Source organism: Emydura macquarii, unplaced genomic scaffold (genome assembly GCF_026122565.2).
Source record: "Emydura macquarii macquarii isolate MOO-44397 ecotype Brisbane River unplaced genomic scaffold, CSIRO-AGI_Emac_v2 contig_3128, whole genome shotgun sequence".
Lineage (NCBI taxonomy): Eukaryota > Metazoa > Chordata > Testudines > Chelidae > Emydura > Emydura macquarii.
The window spans coordinates 2,553,906-2,569,635 of NW_027133265.1; the positions used below are offsets into that span (position 1 = coordinate 2,553,906).

General features: G+C 38.5%; 1 protein-coding gene across 2 annotated transcripts in view; it reads left to right on the forward strand.

Annotated features, from left to right (window-relative positions):
- The window catches only part of CORIN (corin, serine peptidase), a 268,435-nt gene that overhangs the window by 232,157 nt on the left and 20,548 nt on the right, over positions 1-15,730 (forward strand). The gene's annotated exons all lie outside the window — the stretch shown is intronic.

The following is a 15,730-nucleotide window of genomic DNA, read 5'->3' on the forward strand; positions in this document are numbered from 1 at the left end:
ACATTATGGAGCACACAGCATGCAGAAATAATGGCTGGGATGTGTTTCTCACTGAGATCTAGCATAGTGAGTAAACTGCACTAGCGAGCCTTTAAACGTCCAAATGCACCTTCCACGACCATTCTGCACTTGCTGAATCAATTATTGAACCTCTCCTTCTATCTGTCCAGGTGCCTGGTGTACAGCTTCATCAGCCAGGGGAGCAATGGGTATGCAGGAACTCCAAGGATCACTATTGGCATTTCAACATTGCCAATATTTATTTTTTGGTCAGGGAAGAAAGACCCTACTGGCATCTTTCAGAACAGACCTGAGTTCCTAAAGATGCATGCCTCATGCACTTTTTCAGACCACCCCACACTGATATTGATGAAGTCTCCCTTGTGATCCACAAGGGCCTGCAACACCATTGAGAAGTATCCCTTTCAATTAATGTACTCTGTGGCTAGGTTGTCCACTATGTCCTGCATATTTCCGAAAGTCACTACCCTTCTTAGCAGAAGTCTGGTAATGGCCCCGGCAAACTTGTATTACAGCAGCTTCCATGGTGGATTTACCGACTCCAAATTGATTCCCAACTGACCGGTAGCAGTCTGAGGTTCCAGTTTCCACAGAGCAATGGCCACCCACTTCTCCACTGTCAGAGCCGGTCTCAAATGAGTGTTCATGTATTTCAGGGCTGGGGACAGCTCTGTGCAGAGTTCCAGAAAGTGGCCTTTCACATATGAAAGTTCTGCAGCCACTGCTCATCATCCCATGCATTCATAATGATGCGATTCCACCAATGACTGCTTGTTTCCCGGAACCAGAAGTGGCACTCCACCAACTTCAGATGGTGCGTGACAGCCAGCAGCAAATGGGAATTGTTTCATTCTATGGCTTGTAGCAGGGCTTCTTGAGTAACATCACAATTTTCAGCACTGTGGCCCCTGTCTCACCTTTGAAAATACTGCAGGATAAGATGTGAAGTGTTTGTGATGCTCACAATGATAATGCAGAGCTGAGCAGGCTCCATGCTCCTCCAGCAATGGTATATGCACGGCAGAGACAGGGTTTACAAAAATGGAGCGAAAAAGCTTAGGACAAGAAGCGAGGGGGAGGGAGGATGTTGCATCATGGGAGGACGACAACCTTCTCAAAAGCCTCTGTGATTAGTTGCACTATGGGATAGCTACCCACAGTGCACTGCTTTGATTGCCAACCCAAGCACGGCTAGTGGGGATGCAATTCCCCAATACAATGAGCGTGGTGTAATTACATTCCTGGGACTTCTAAAATTCGGCAGGTGAACGTAAATTTAAAATAAATCGACTTCACTCTGCAATGTAGTCATACCCTTAAATAATTCCTCTCCATCCCTCTGCGGTATATATATAGAGAGGCCTCTCAGCCTTCTTTTAATTAGGCTAAACAAGCCAAGCTCTTTGAGTCTCCTCTTATAAGGCAGCGCCTTGTATAATGATACTATTAGCACCTTGTATAATAATACTAACATCTCCCTATCTGTACTGAAAATACCTCGCCTGATACATCCTAGCTTGATGCATGCCTTAGCTTTTTTAGCAGCCTTATCACATTGGTGGCTCATAGTTATCATGTGATCAACCAATACGCCCAGGACCTTCTCTTCCTCTGTCACTTCCAACTGATGCGTCCCCAACTTATAGCAAAAATTCTTATTATTAGTCCCTAAATGCATGACCTTGCACTTTCTGCTATTAAATTTCATCCTATTACTCCAGTTTACAAGGTCATCCAGATCTTCTTGTATGATATCCTGGTCCTTCTCTGTATTAGCAATACCTCCCAACTTCGTGTCATCCACAAACTTTATTAGCACACTCCAAGATCAGTAATAAAAAGGTTAAATAAGATTGGTCCAAGACTGATCCCTGAAAAACTCCATTAGTAACCAACCTCCAGCCTGACAGTTCACCTTTTTGGTATGACCCATTGTAGTCTCCCCTTTAACCAGTTCCTTATCCACCTTTCAATGTTTATATTAATCCCCATCTTTTCCAATTTAATAATTCCCCATGTGGGACTGTATCAAATGCCTTACTGAAATCTAGGTAAATTAGATTCACTGCATTCCCTTTGTCTAAAAAATCTGTTATCGTCTCAAAAAAGAATATCAGGTTGGTCTGGCATGATCTACTTTTTGTAAAACCATGTTGTATTTTGTCCCAATTACCATGAACCTCAATGTTCTTAACTACTTTTCCTTTCAAAATTTTTCTAACACCTTGCATACTACTAAGGTCAAACTAACAGACCTGTAATTACCTGGATCACTTTTTTCCTTTCTTAAAAATAGGAACTATGTGAGCAATTCTCCAGTCATATGGTACAACCCCTGAGTTTATAGATTCATTAAAAATCCTTGCTAATGGGCTCGCAATTTCACGTGCCAATTCCTTTAATATTCTTGGATGGAGATTATCCGGGCCCCCCGATTTAGTCCCATTAAGCTGTTCGAGTTTGGCTTCTACCTCAGATATGGTAATTTCTACCTCCATATCCTCTTTCCCATTAGCCACCCTGCCACTATCCCTAAGATTTTCATTAGCCTCATTAAAAACTGAGGCAAAGTATTTGGGCCCTGCCAAGATTATCCTTAACCTCCACCCCATCCTCACTGCTTAGTCGTCCCACTTTTTCTTTCTTTGTTTTCCTATTTATATGACTATAGAACCTTTTACTATTGGCTTTAATTCCCTTTACGAGGTCCAACTCTACTGGGCTTTTGACATTTCTCACTTTATCCTATATTTTCTGACCTCCAAGAGGTAGCTTTCCTTGCTGATCCCTCCCATCTTCCACTCCTTGTAGGCTTTCTGCTTTCTCGTAATCACCTGTCTGAGATGCTTGCTCATCCAGCTTGGTCTACAACTCTTGCCTATGAAATTTTTCTCCTTCCTTGGGATGCAGGCTTCAGATAATTTCTACAACTTTGACTTGAAGTAATTCCAAGCCTCCTCCACCTTTAGATCCATAAGTTCTTCAGTCCAGTCCACTTCCCTAACTATTTCCCTTAATTTTTTAAAGTTGTCCCTTTTGAAGTCAAAGACCCTTGTCACAGATCTATTTTTGTTTATTCTTCCATTTAGTTTGAACTGAATTAGCTCACGGTCATTCGAACCAAGGTTGTCTCCTACAACCAGTTCTTCTATGAATTCCTCACTACTCACCAATATCAAATCTAAAATGGAATCCCCTCTTGTTGGTTCTGCAACTATTTGGTGAAGGAATCTGTCAGCTATCGCATCCAGGAAAATCTGCCTGCACCAAACCACAATAGTACTCTCAGTTTGCATGTGTCTAAGTGATTAAACAAAGAGCAAGGCAATGGAGATTCTTATTGTGTATTTTTTCATAAATTTTATTCTATGATTCAAATCCCTTAAATATTTATGCACCTGCTTAACTTACTGCAGTGTGAGTAGTCACACAGAAGTCAATGGGACTATTCCCAGTGCATAAAGTTTTTGCATGATTAGGGTTTCCAGCTATAAGAAAATATAAAACACAAGTGGTAATATGACTAAACTTGAAATGAACAAAAAAACAAAGGGTGTGTGGAAGTGGCAAGAGAAGACCAGGCACTAGAAGATAAACTTGGGAAAGTACCAAGCAGATGTACCTAAATCAGAGAAACCAATATTATTAAAACTAATATTAAGTACAGTAAAACTGATAAGTAGAGTGTGTACTTGGGAAAAGCCATCTTTGTTCCATTTCTTAAAGTAGGTATTTTTTTCAAATTTATAAACTAGCTGTGAATTAAATAAATGAAGTCTTTTTCCAATTATATTAGGAGGATTAGCAGTTATCATGCAATATTTTCAGAGTACTAACTTGCATGTTAATATTTGAATCACAAAGTTCCTTTTAAAATTACACTAGCCTAGATTAGAGCTTGTGTTTTGTGAATATTTTCCCAAGTAAAAACATCAGATCTACTTTGGCTGTGTTTATGCTCCTTTTGCATTCACTTCCTGCAAACACTATAGTGAATGAGTTTACTGTCAGAAATATTCACAAAATAATGAATTTGAAGCAAATATTCAAAATGTTCATGGAAGCAAACTTTGAACTCTCAGACACGAGTGCTTGTATCTGAGGGGAACAGAAAGAACGTGACCTAATTGTCCAATCAAAACTAAACATCACAAAGAGAGAGAATTAGCACCCTTAAGAATGATATGTTACCAGCCAGCTGGAATACAAATAATACCACTCGTGGTGCCAATCCTACATTTGCTTTTTTTTTAAAACTTTTTCACTGATAGTGCAACCACATGTGGCCAGAATTGTTAACCTATATTACAGCTTAAATGTTTGCAGTCAGACCATACTCCATGTATTTCTAAACTGTATCAAAGTGTTGAGGAAAACTACTTTCCAGTGGTTAAAAATGCATTCCTCAAGCCCCATTAGTTTAACAGAAATTCTATAACTCTAGAGATTGCAGAAACAATGCCCCAATGAGCATTCCAATCTCCTTTCTAATAGAATTATAAATCACACATAGAATAAGGATTTGGATAAAGGGGAAGTACAGCTTATTATAGTATTAATATACAATTATCTAATACAGATATTAAAAATGTTTAGCCGAACTGATCCTGAATCAGAATTTTCCTAGTGGATCTCAGGATGTTTGTAAGTTTGCAAAGTCACACCTCTGTTCTCCATGGAAGTGCAAAAAACACCTCCACTTCCCAACAGGGAAAATAACACTGAAACAATGTGAGTGAAAATTTGCAATTTCCTTTCCCATTCTGTGGGATTTCCCCATTGAAGCAATTATTGAACTCTGTCACGTCTAATGTGAGACAAAAATTTCAGCCCTCTTAAAGCTATTTTATAACAGGGTAGAATGCATAATAAAGCTTTTTTTGCAGTGATAGATAACTTGTAAAGAGAAGTTGAGAAATTTAGATCCAGAATCCAACCTTATGGCCTATCTCTAACAATACATTTTGATTTCTCCTGATTCTTAAGAAAATGGAAGCAAGATTCTTCTTTCCTTTTCTTGGGGCACAATTCTGTCAGTCATCTAAAGCTACATTTTCTTAGCTATTTTCATTACACAGTGTAGAAGCCAACAGAATAATGGCATAAATCATCTTTGAAAGCGATCTTCAAGAAAAATGAGGAATACAATATATTTACGAGAACTAGTTGTGGAAATAAGGAATTTGAATTAATATAACATATTTAATTCTTCTTTAGATCTTAATAGGTTAATAGTGAATACATCATTGGTGCAAACATTTTCTGCACTGGCAGGGACTTGGATTATATATTAGGTAAGAATATATATTATATAATGCTGAAAATATTGATGAAAATTGTTTTTCCTTACAAAATTCACATTTTGCTATAAGGGTACTAGCATCTTGAGCCAAACCTTTTTCATGTGCATGGACATTCATAATAATCCAGATCATAGTTATTTTAAAAAGGGAATATTTTGTGATTTACATTCCCTATTGCCACCAATACATTTAAAGATCTAAACAAATAAATTCTATCTTTATGATGCCATTATACAGAAGAGCCTAAGTTACCTTATGCCTGAAATTACCAGGAAAGGTAGTACATGGTACTTTTCTTCTCTGTGTGATAGATTTCTATGTTCAAGATAGAAAAATCAAAGTTGTATTTAGTGATGAGTTTTCAGATGACAAATCTCATTGTTCTGTAATCTTTAGAACATAGAAGGAATGTCTTTCTAACTGCTTCTGATCTGTTTTTTTTTTTTTTTTTTTAATTATTGAGACTTAAATTAACATGAAGCAAATGTATAGAATTTAATGACAGTGAAATTGGGTTCTGTTAGATGAATTTAGCAAATGGCTCCTATTAAACATGAATAAAATTTCTAAATGGCAGATTCTAAAGCATCAGTCATTTTGAAAGTGTAGATGTGGTAAACTTGACCTCTGATAGCTGGTGCAACATAAAAGGTAACCCAGTTCTGCCTATTGTACTAAACTCAGGCTATTTTTCTGGTTGTCAATCAATACTAATTCCATACAGCTTGTGTTTTTTCCACAATTTGTCACAGCACAACATAGTGATGTAGTACAATGTTGTGGAAAAATGCATATGTTGCACTTGTTAGACAGATTAAAGCATTGTCTGGAAAGCTTTGGTAAGCAGACTAGCAATGTCCACTGCTCAAATGATAGAATGTTTTTTCTTTGAACTTCATATGTTTTTCCATACTGTGAAAAGAATGTTAAACATGAGGTGAACAATTGTTTATAATGCTGCCACCCTGACTATAGGACTCAGGGTACACTCCCCCTGCTCCATCTAACCTCTTTTAGCCTCTGATAGTGTGTGTAAACCCACACAGGCGAGGAGTGGGTTAATGTGGGCCTGAGAGGCCAATTAACATACCAAGATGCATTTGTAGGGTGGGCTAGGCTTAATTGTCATGAAGCTCAGCTGGGTGCTTAGTTTAAGAGAGGAAGCACAGCTTAGAAAGGGGTTGCAAGGAGAATGGGAAGGTACTCTGCAGTTGCTTTCTGGGACTAGAGGGAGGAGAGGTCAAGGAGGGTGGGAGCCCTGGCATCCTCTCTTGAATAGTGAAGTCTGAGAGGAGGAGAAGGCTGGGAGGAGACAGAGCAGCCACCAGACTGGAGCAGGCACTGGTGGAAAACCCTAACAAAATGGCAAGAACTGGACTTCCAGGGAGGAAGACATGGAGGTGTTTGAGTGAAGAATTGTGCCTGGGAAACTTAGAGAGTTGACAAGTCAAGCTTGCAGAGGGCAGAAATTGAGTTGAGTGATATTTTTTAACGTAACAGCCATACTGGGTCAGACCAATGATCCAACTAGCCCAGTATCCTGTCTTCTAACAGTGGCCAATGCCAGGTGCTTCAGAGGGAATGAATAGAACAAGTAATCATCAAGATCCATCCCGTCGGCCATTGCCTATCCCTGCCTATCCTGGATAATAGCCATTGATAGACCTATCCTGTTATAGTCTTGGCCTTCACAACATCCTCTGGCAAAAAATTTCACAGGTTGACTGTGCGTTGTGTGAAGAAATACTTCCTTTTGTTCGTTTTAAATCTGCTGCCTATTAATTTCATTTGGTGACCCCTAGTTTTTGTGTTATGAGAAGCAGTAAATTACACTTCCTTATTTACTTTCTCCACACCAGTCATGATTTTATAGACCTCTTTCATATCCCCCCTTACTTGTCTCTTTTCCAAACTGAAAAATCCCAGTCTTATTAATCTCCCCTCATATGGAAGCTTTTCCATCCCCCTAATCATTTTAGTTGCCTTTTTCTGTACCTTTTCCAATTACAAGATATCTTTTTTAAGATGGGGTGGCCAGATCTGCACGCAGTATTTAAGATGTGAGCGAACCATGGATTTATAAAGAGGCAATATGATATTTTCTGTCTTACCCCTTTCCTAATGATTTCCAACATTCTGTTAGCTTTTTTGACTGCCGCTGCACATTGACTGGATGTCTTCAGAGAACTGTCCACAATGATGCCAAGATCCCTTTCTTGAGTGGTAACAGCTAATTTAGAATGCATCATTTTATCTGTATAGTTGGGATTATGTTTTCCAGTGTGCATTACTTGCATTTATCAACATTGACTTTTATCTGCCATTTTGTTGACCAGTCACTCAGTTTTGTGAGATCCCTTTGTAACTCTTCATAGTCTGCTTTGGACTTAACTATCTTGAGGAGTTTTGTATCATCTGCAAATATTTACCCCTTTTTCCAGATCATTTATAAATATGTTGAACAGTAATGGTCCCAATACAGACCTCTTACCTCTCTCCATTCTAAAAACTGACCATTTATTCCTACCCTTTGTTTCCTATCTTTTAACCAGTTACTGATTCAGGAGAGGACCTTCCCTCTTTTCCCATGACAGTTTACTTTGCTTAAGAGCCTTTGGCGAAGGACCTTGTCAAAGGCTTTTTGAAAATCTAAGTACACTATATCTCCTGAATCACCCTTGTTCACATGCTAATTGACCCCCTCAAAGAATTCCAATAGATTGGTGAGGCATGACTGCCTTTTACAAAAACCATCTTGACTCTTCCCCAACAAATCAAGTTAATCTATTTGTCTGATAATTCTGTTATTTACTATAGTTTCAACCAATTTGCCTGGTAGTGAAGTTAGACCTATAATTGCTGGGATCACCTCTGGACCCTTTTAAAAAAAATGGCGTCACATTAGCTATCCTTCAGTCATCTGGTACAGAAGCTGAATTAAATGCTAGATTACATACCACAGTTAGTAGTTCTGCAATTTCTGATTTGAGTTCCTTCAGAACTCTTGGGTGAATGAATACCATCTGGTCCTGGTGACTTATTACTGTTTAATTTATCAGTTTGTTCCAGAACCTCCTTTAATGACACCTCAATCTGGGACAGTTCCTCAGATTTTTTACCTAAAAGGAATGGCTCAGGTTTGGGAATCTCCCTCACATCCTCAGCCAGGAAAACTAATGCAAAGATTCATTTAGTTTTTCTGCAATAGCCTTATCTTCCTTGAGTGCTTCTTTAGCATCTCAATTGTCCAGTGGCCACATTGGTTTTTTATCAGGCTTCCTGCTTCTGATATACTTTACATTTTTGCTGTTACTTTTTGAGTCTTTGGGTAGCTGTTCTTCAAATTTTTTTCTAGCTTGCCTAATTATATTTTTACACTTCACTTGCCAGAGTTTATGCTCCTTTTGTTTTTCCTCAAGGATTTAACTTCCACTTTTTAAAGGATGCCTTTTTGCTTCTAACTGCTTCTTTTACTTTTTGTTTAGCCACAGTGGCACTTTTTTGGTCCTTTTACTATGTTTTTTAATTTGGGGTATACATTTAAATTGAACCTCTGTTATGGTGTCTATAAAAAGTTTTCATGCAGCTTGCATGGATTTCAATTGTGGTTTGAGATTTATTGAGGGAATTTCAGGAGACATTCCTATGAGCCCTGGCCCTGGCCCTGAGAGAAGGATGAATCTAGAGAGGTTATTGTGAGAAGGACTGGTAAAAGGCTGCAGTTTGAAGAATCCCAGGAAGGTCGTGGGGGTGGTTTTGAACAGACAGACTTTGCCTGCTCACTACAGAGTCCTTAGGCTGGAACCCAGAAGGGTGGAAAGGCCTGGTTACTGGAGATGATGGTGTGAAGCCCCTTTATATAAGGGAATAAGGACACTAGAAAGTCCTGAGCCATGAGGCTATGAGGATCATGGGGCTTGGAGTTGAGGCTGAAGACCTTTTTGCAAGGACATTTGGACTCTTGTTAGTTGGACTTTGTTGCCACACAAAAAGAGGTGGCACTGAATGATTTAGACTCAGCTGGAGGGTCAAGTTATGGGAAGCAAGAGACCATTGCAGGACAGCAGTTCTAGAGAGGAGAGAGCCTGCTACACTATGCCCAGTCATCAGAAGGTGCTTTTGGGGTGAGTCCACTCTTCTACACAGCCCTTTCTAGGAATCAGCTGACTCCTTCCCAGCTGGGTTCGATAATCCCCACAACTAGGCCCAAACATGTTTTTAAAGGGGCTGTGCCTCCAAACAGGGCTGTCTAGCCCCAGGATCCCAGGCTCTTAAAAGGGCAGAGCACCCTGTTACAATAATTCTGTATTTGAACTTAGTTAATTCTGTTGAAGTGCAAGTCCAATAGCCTCCAGCTTACTCTCTCTGAGGTGTATTGGTTCTGTATTTCTAACAAGCACAAAGAGTAATTAAAAACTTATTTTTGTCACTAAAGTATGCAGATATGACTTTGAATTCAAAGCAGAAGCAGTTATTTTAAGTAAGAATCTGTCACTTTTCTGACAATAAGTGCACTTTATCTCATTTCTTTATTGAATAAGTAGGTAACAGATTGCTGTGGTACTCCATAATAGAACACACACCCAGTGCTAGATTCAGAAGTATAAGGGCAAACCAGGGTATGAATGTACAGTGAGCTAGCTTTCCATGCACTAACTGGCCATGTACACCCTATTACCATGCACTAAAAGTTTCATAGTACTCTTTGATGTACTGCTATTTAAGTGTAACCTTAACACAGAATTTCTTGGCTTTCTTGTGTTATACATGCCTAGTTTCAAAAGTAACTGAGGCCCAGATCTTCAAAGTTATTTAGGCACTTAATTCCCATTGATATGCCTTTGAGGATATGGGTGTTAGTTACTTAGGAGACTAAATCCCATTTCATCTTTCACTGCTGATCATAATACAGGGGCCTGTCTAAGTATATGACTGACCACAAACTCCACCGAATGCCCCACCTCAGTCATGCTGTTGCTTCTGCTCCAAACTGTGTCTTTGGCCCTGTCCACTATGCTGGGGTTTACCAGAAGGTCCTCGGAAAACAGCCTCACATTCTGCATTGTCTACACAGTGGGAATTTTACTCCAACTGGAATTTGATCTTTTAGGGCCCCTTTATGGTGTTGTGGCCTTCTTACCTCGTGAAAAAGGACCACAGGGGTACTGATGATCTTAACCTTTGTGCATATGTATGTAGTCAGTTTTGCTGCTTTCCTTATATAACCTGTTTCTTTCTATCTGAAAAAACCTTATAAACATCAGCAAGAAAGAGAAACATCCAGATAAAAATATTTTTAAAAAGAACTCTTAAAAAAAACCAACTCTAATAAACAGGGTATACTATTTTAAAGGGCTCTGATCACACAAAGCAGTTCAGCATGTGTCTAACTTTACATTTGTGAGTAGTCCCACTGATTTCATGAGTAAAATTATGCACATGCTTTGTGGAATGAGGTGTCCTTACAGGTGGAATGAGGGGCTTAGTCACTTTCAGAGCATTCAAATTGATGGTGTCCTTTTAATGGTGGTGAGTGGATATATTATTATACACTATAATCTGGAATGACTTTTTTATTAAATACAAAGCACAGTTCAGCTATAGTCTATTTGTTTATCTTATTAAGATCATACAATATCTGGAGTAATATAAGCTTGCATCCATCAACTGGCAGGATGGTGTTCATATTTAAAAATGCATTTTTCTGAATTATGTATTTTATAATTTACATATTTGGTGACAGCCACATAATGGATAAAAACCCATTCTACAAAATTATTAAGTAATGGATAAATTGCTCATGATGCATTCTTCATACAAAGAAGACAGATCCAAAATGTTAGACAAAATGGTTTTGTGCATTTTTTTGGGAGAGATGGAAGGGGAAATGAAAAAATACTGGAAATTAATAGAAGAAGACAGCTGTGTCCATTTACCATAAGCAGACATAGGAGGAGAGAAGCTGTTTGCTGCAGAAGAGCCTTCATTTATGAGATATTCACTTTCCTTCATATAGCAATTCAAACATACCAAAACAGCAACTTATTCAGTGGATGCACAGGCAGAGTTATTAGCATAACAGATAACAGCTGGACTGAAGAGGTGTAAGTCTGAAAATATCATTTAGTGGAACCATTCCAACCTATTTTCAGTTGCCTGTTAGACAGATGTAGGCTTCCAGGTTTCTCTAGCTATTTGTTTTGTTTAGCAGACTTGACAACTTGGACTCAGACTGTCAAATGCTGTAACTGATGTCCACTTTTATTTTTATATTTTTACAGGTTAACAAGGATTATCCTTCCTATAGACAATATCAGTTAGAAAACCCCAAATTCCCTACTACTACTAATACATTTTATATAGATATATATATTTCCCACACCTCTAATTTTAAAAGAACGAGAAGGAATTTGATTTTTTTAACATTAGATAATTGATTTATTTTAAAGTAGACTAAGTGTTACCACTATCTTCTCCCATAAAGGATTCCTTAGCTGTCAAGCTCAGGGACTGTATAATCTTCTGAGTAGGAGAGTTTGTCTTGGGCATAACGGAAACTTCTGTAGTAGATCAAATGGATGGGTCTGAAAAGCAAATTAGTTTTCCAGGAAAGGCCTAAATAATAACACATTTCCTGGGGGAAAAGATCAAGCTTTAGAAACTGTAAAATGCTTAAAATCACAATTAAACGATGAGTCAGTTTGTTTATGGTTCATTCATTGTGCAGTAACCTGAATATCTGTATCTTCCAAACCTACTCATGACTTTTGTCTAACTTCAGTTTAAAGGAATATTGTCAACTGTTCTTTACACTTTTAAAAAACTTTTCATGTGTAACAGTTTTTTAGAATCTTGAAAATGTCATTCCTGCAAGTTTGGCCTGTAAAGGAAAACCGGATTTTTCTGTGCCTTTAATGAGTCATCATGGCTTTATATTGTCATTTTAAAAAAATCTTGATTAGGGAACAAATTAAATTTGAGAGCTGCATAAGTTGAAAGCTTAAAGGCTTCTTAGCAGAATCTGAGAATCCATCGTGTTTTCTTATAGCCATTACTCAGGCAAGTTCAGAACTTTTCTCAAATACAATCATTGTTCATCATTCATCTTCACTGTCCCTGTGTGCTTCTTAGTGCAGATCCTGCATTTTTTATGCACCCAGCTCTTCCACTAATTTTAATGGGAGTTTTGGATGCATGAGGAAGGCACAACTGGGCCCTTAATAATATGTACAGAACCATTTCTCTTTAGCCATAACTTCCACTGTGCTTGTGTTTTTTCTTTTCAATGTCTAACTGATGGGTATGTAGTGACACTGAAGTCAATAGAACTTATGTACATGCTTAAAGTTAAGCACCAGCTTGAGCACGTTGCTGAAGCAGGACCATCATTCCTAGGAAGGTCATCAGCACTTAAATAACAATAGTAATACAGTAACAGAGTTTTAATTTTCCTTCCCAGTTATTTTCCCTGGACTCTTGCCAGCCACCTTAGTAAAGTCACAGTTGGGTGGGTTTTCATCTCTAGTTTCACCAGCTTTGAAAGATTTTGAGTTGTAGTCCATTGTATTGCTTTAACTCCAGACAGAAAGCTGCTTTAGGCACCTCACATGAATTTTCCAAAATGTATTTGACTTCTTTAAACAAACAAAAACTTACCTTTGTGAGATGATGTAACATTTATTTATTAAAGTCTGTCAATCTAAAAGTTTATAATGTCTGGAGCTAGTCCCCTCTACACATTTTTCCTTTGTTTGTGTCTTCCACATGAATATTCAGTTCTCTTTCTTTCTTTCTTATATATATCCTTAATTTCTGCTCTCTGTCCCCTTTTTGGGAGGGGCAAAATTTTTGGCCCTGGGGTATCTATCATACTGATCACTATGGAGCTGTGCGGTCCCAATGGGCTTCAATGTTACCTAGCTCTAAACACAGCTTTGTTTTTCTGCTACTGGAGAAAGAGATGTGAGCAGAGGAAATGGAGAATGACTAAAGCTTCCCTATGCCCTCACAGTACCTCCCTGCTTTTTCAGCCTCTTTGAGATGATCACTGCTAGCATAAATGGCAGACCCTTTCTGCTCTAATTTATGCTTGGGAACCACTCAAGCACAGATGGAGTTCAGGATCAGAGGAACAGAAAGATGAACTTTAGCACACCTCAGTTGTATCCTGTACAGTTTGGCTGGACTTCAGGATCTGGTATTTTGTTAGTTAGTTAATGCGGTAGAGCTACAGATGGAACCCACAACCAAATTCACAGCACAAGAGCAAATATTCAGACGTGTATTTTTGCAGGCTTGTAAGATGAAAATAGCCAACTTTGCCTAATCCTTGGCAGAAGAGCAATATTTCAAGAGTGCAAAAATCTCCTGAAATGAAATGATGAAATGTAACAAATGATCACTACTTTTACACAGCTTTCATTTTAATGTACAAATGCACATCTTTTGAAATCTAAATCCACGAAGAAGCTGCCTGTTCTTGTGTTTAATTTGAAAATCTGCTAATTTCTTTATTAAAAGGCATTTGAATTTGGGATAGAAAGATCCGATGTTCCCTTAAATTGAACCTGTCTAACACTGTGATGGGATCCCTGGGATACAACCTGGAACTGTGGGACCACTGTGCCTCCTTAACTCTCCAGCCTGGGCTGTCTCTCAAAATGCTATGTCAGTGACAAGCAGCAAACCTCCAGGCACTATGATCACTTAGCCATCAGCATTTGGAGCCTCACACCCAGCTAAATTGCATGAATACTCTCTGAGCCGTTCCTGAATCATATGGAGAGATGCACTAGCCAATTACCCCAGCCCCGAGTCTTGCACCCCAGAAATATACCATCTTACATTGCTCAAGGTTCCCTTGGACAGTGTAAGCTCATCAATAAGTTCACCACTCCAACAAAAGGGTAGTGGATGTGCAACAATCCTTGTTAACCTGAGCTGAGATGCCCCAAGCACTTCAACCAAAAACACACACTTTTAGGTAAAATATAAAACAGATTTATTAACTACAGAAAGATAGATTTTTTAATTATTATAAGTAGCAAGCATAGAGATCAAAGTTGGTTTCCTAAGAAATAGAAACACAGTCCAAATTCTAACTTTAACAGACTAAGCAAGATTTGAATCCAACAGTCTGATACACTAACAGATAGTATAGCAGCTTACAGTTCCTCAATACACAGACTAGACTCCCTTCCAGCCTTGGACCAAATCTCCTGAGTTCAAAATCTTTGTCTTCCAGACGATTTTCCAGGTGTTGATATGTGGGGGTATGAAAGAGGGGGCAGGTGATGATGTCACTGCCTCTCTTATACTTTCTTCCAACTATGAGAAAGTCCTTGCTGTGACGTGGGTTAGGTTGCCCCATTGCATATGTGCTTTCTCTGAGAAGCTTCTGGGATAATGTATTCCTCTTGATGAGCCATTAAAGCCTGTCTGGCCAGTGATGATTGCTCCTTTGTCCCTACTGAAATGCTGCCTGTGGGCATTTCCCAACCTCACAACATATTTCAGCAACACATGTGGCAATACTTCATAACTTCACATACAATGATAGTACATACAATTCAACAGGCTATTAATGTTCAACAAATCAAGACTTCTTAAATGATACCTCACAAGGCATACTTTGAACAAAACATGAACATATGAGAGTGGTGAATGTGGAGGTTCCAGGGTGCTATTTTCAGGTACAAAGTGTCACAGACACGTACGTGGTTTAAAAAAATGTTTTTGTTGTTTTTAAATGGCATCTTGTAGAAATTAATTCAGGAGAAAAATGTATATATTTTTTTTGATCAAGCAATTGATGAACCTAGGACCAAGTAAGTGCTTGAGGGCTGTTCTTTGTATGAATAACTTTACAATGGGGAGCTTCAAAGAGAGATGGAGGTCTTACTTATCAGAAAACAAAAAAAGGAAAATTGATTTTACCAGTATGCCAAATCTGATTATCTGCTACTTTCATTTAAGAGACTCTGTTTTGATATGTTCTGAAATTTTCCTCTGTCTGAGTGGTTCTGTTGATCAGTATGAATAAAATCAAACCATACTCTGATCATCACTTCTGATGCTATCTTGCAGCAGCAATATGAGCTAAACAGACACATAGTGGGTCATTTCATGGGTAAATGAAAATGGTTTGGAAAAGAAATCTATGGAGAGAAAAAGCTTGGTTCAGATTACGAGCATTATGACCAAAATGTAACAGTAATGAAAAAGCAGATGTGAAATATGTGCTTACATTTTCTGCCACCAGAGATCTTTTGCCATTTCCATTTCCCACCCCCACTTGTTAAAACATTTTTCATGAATAACAATAAAATATGAGTAGGTCAGACTATGGCCAAAACCTGTACCACAACCATCTGCAGATCTGGAGTATCATTCAGTTGCCTGTCTTT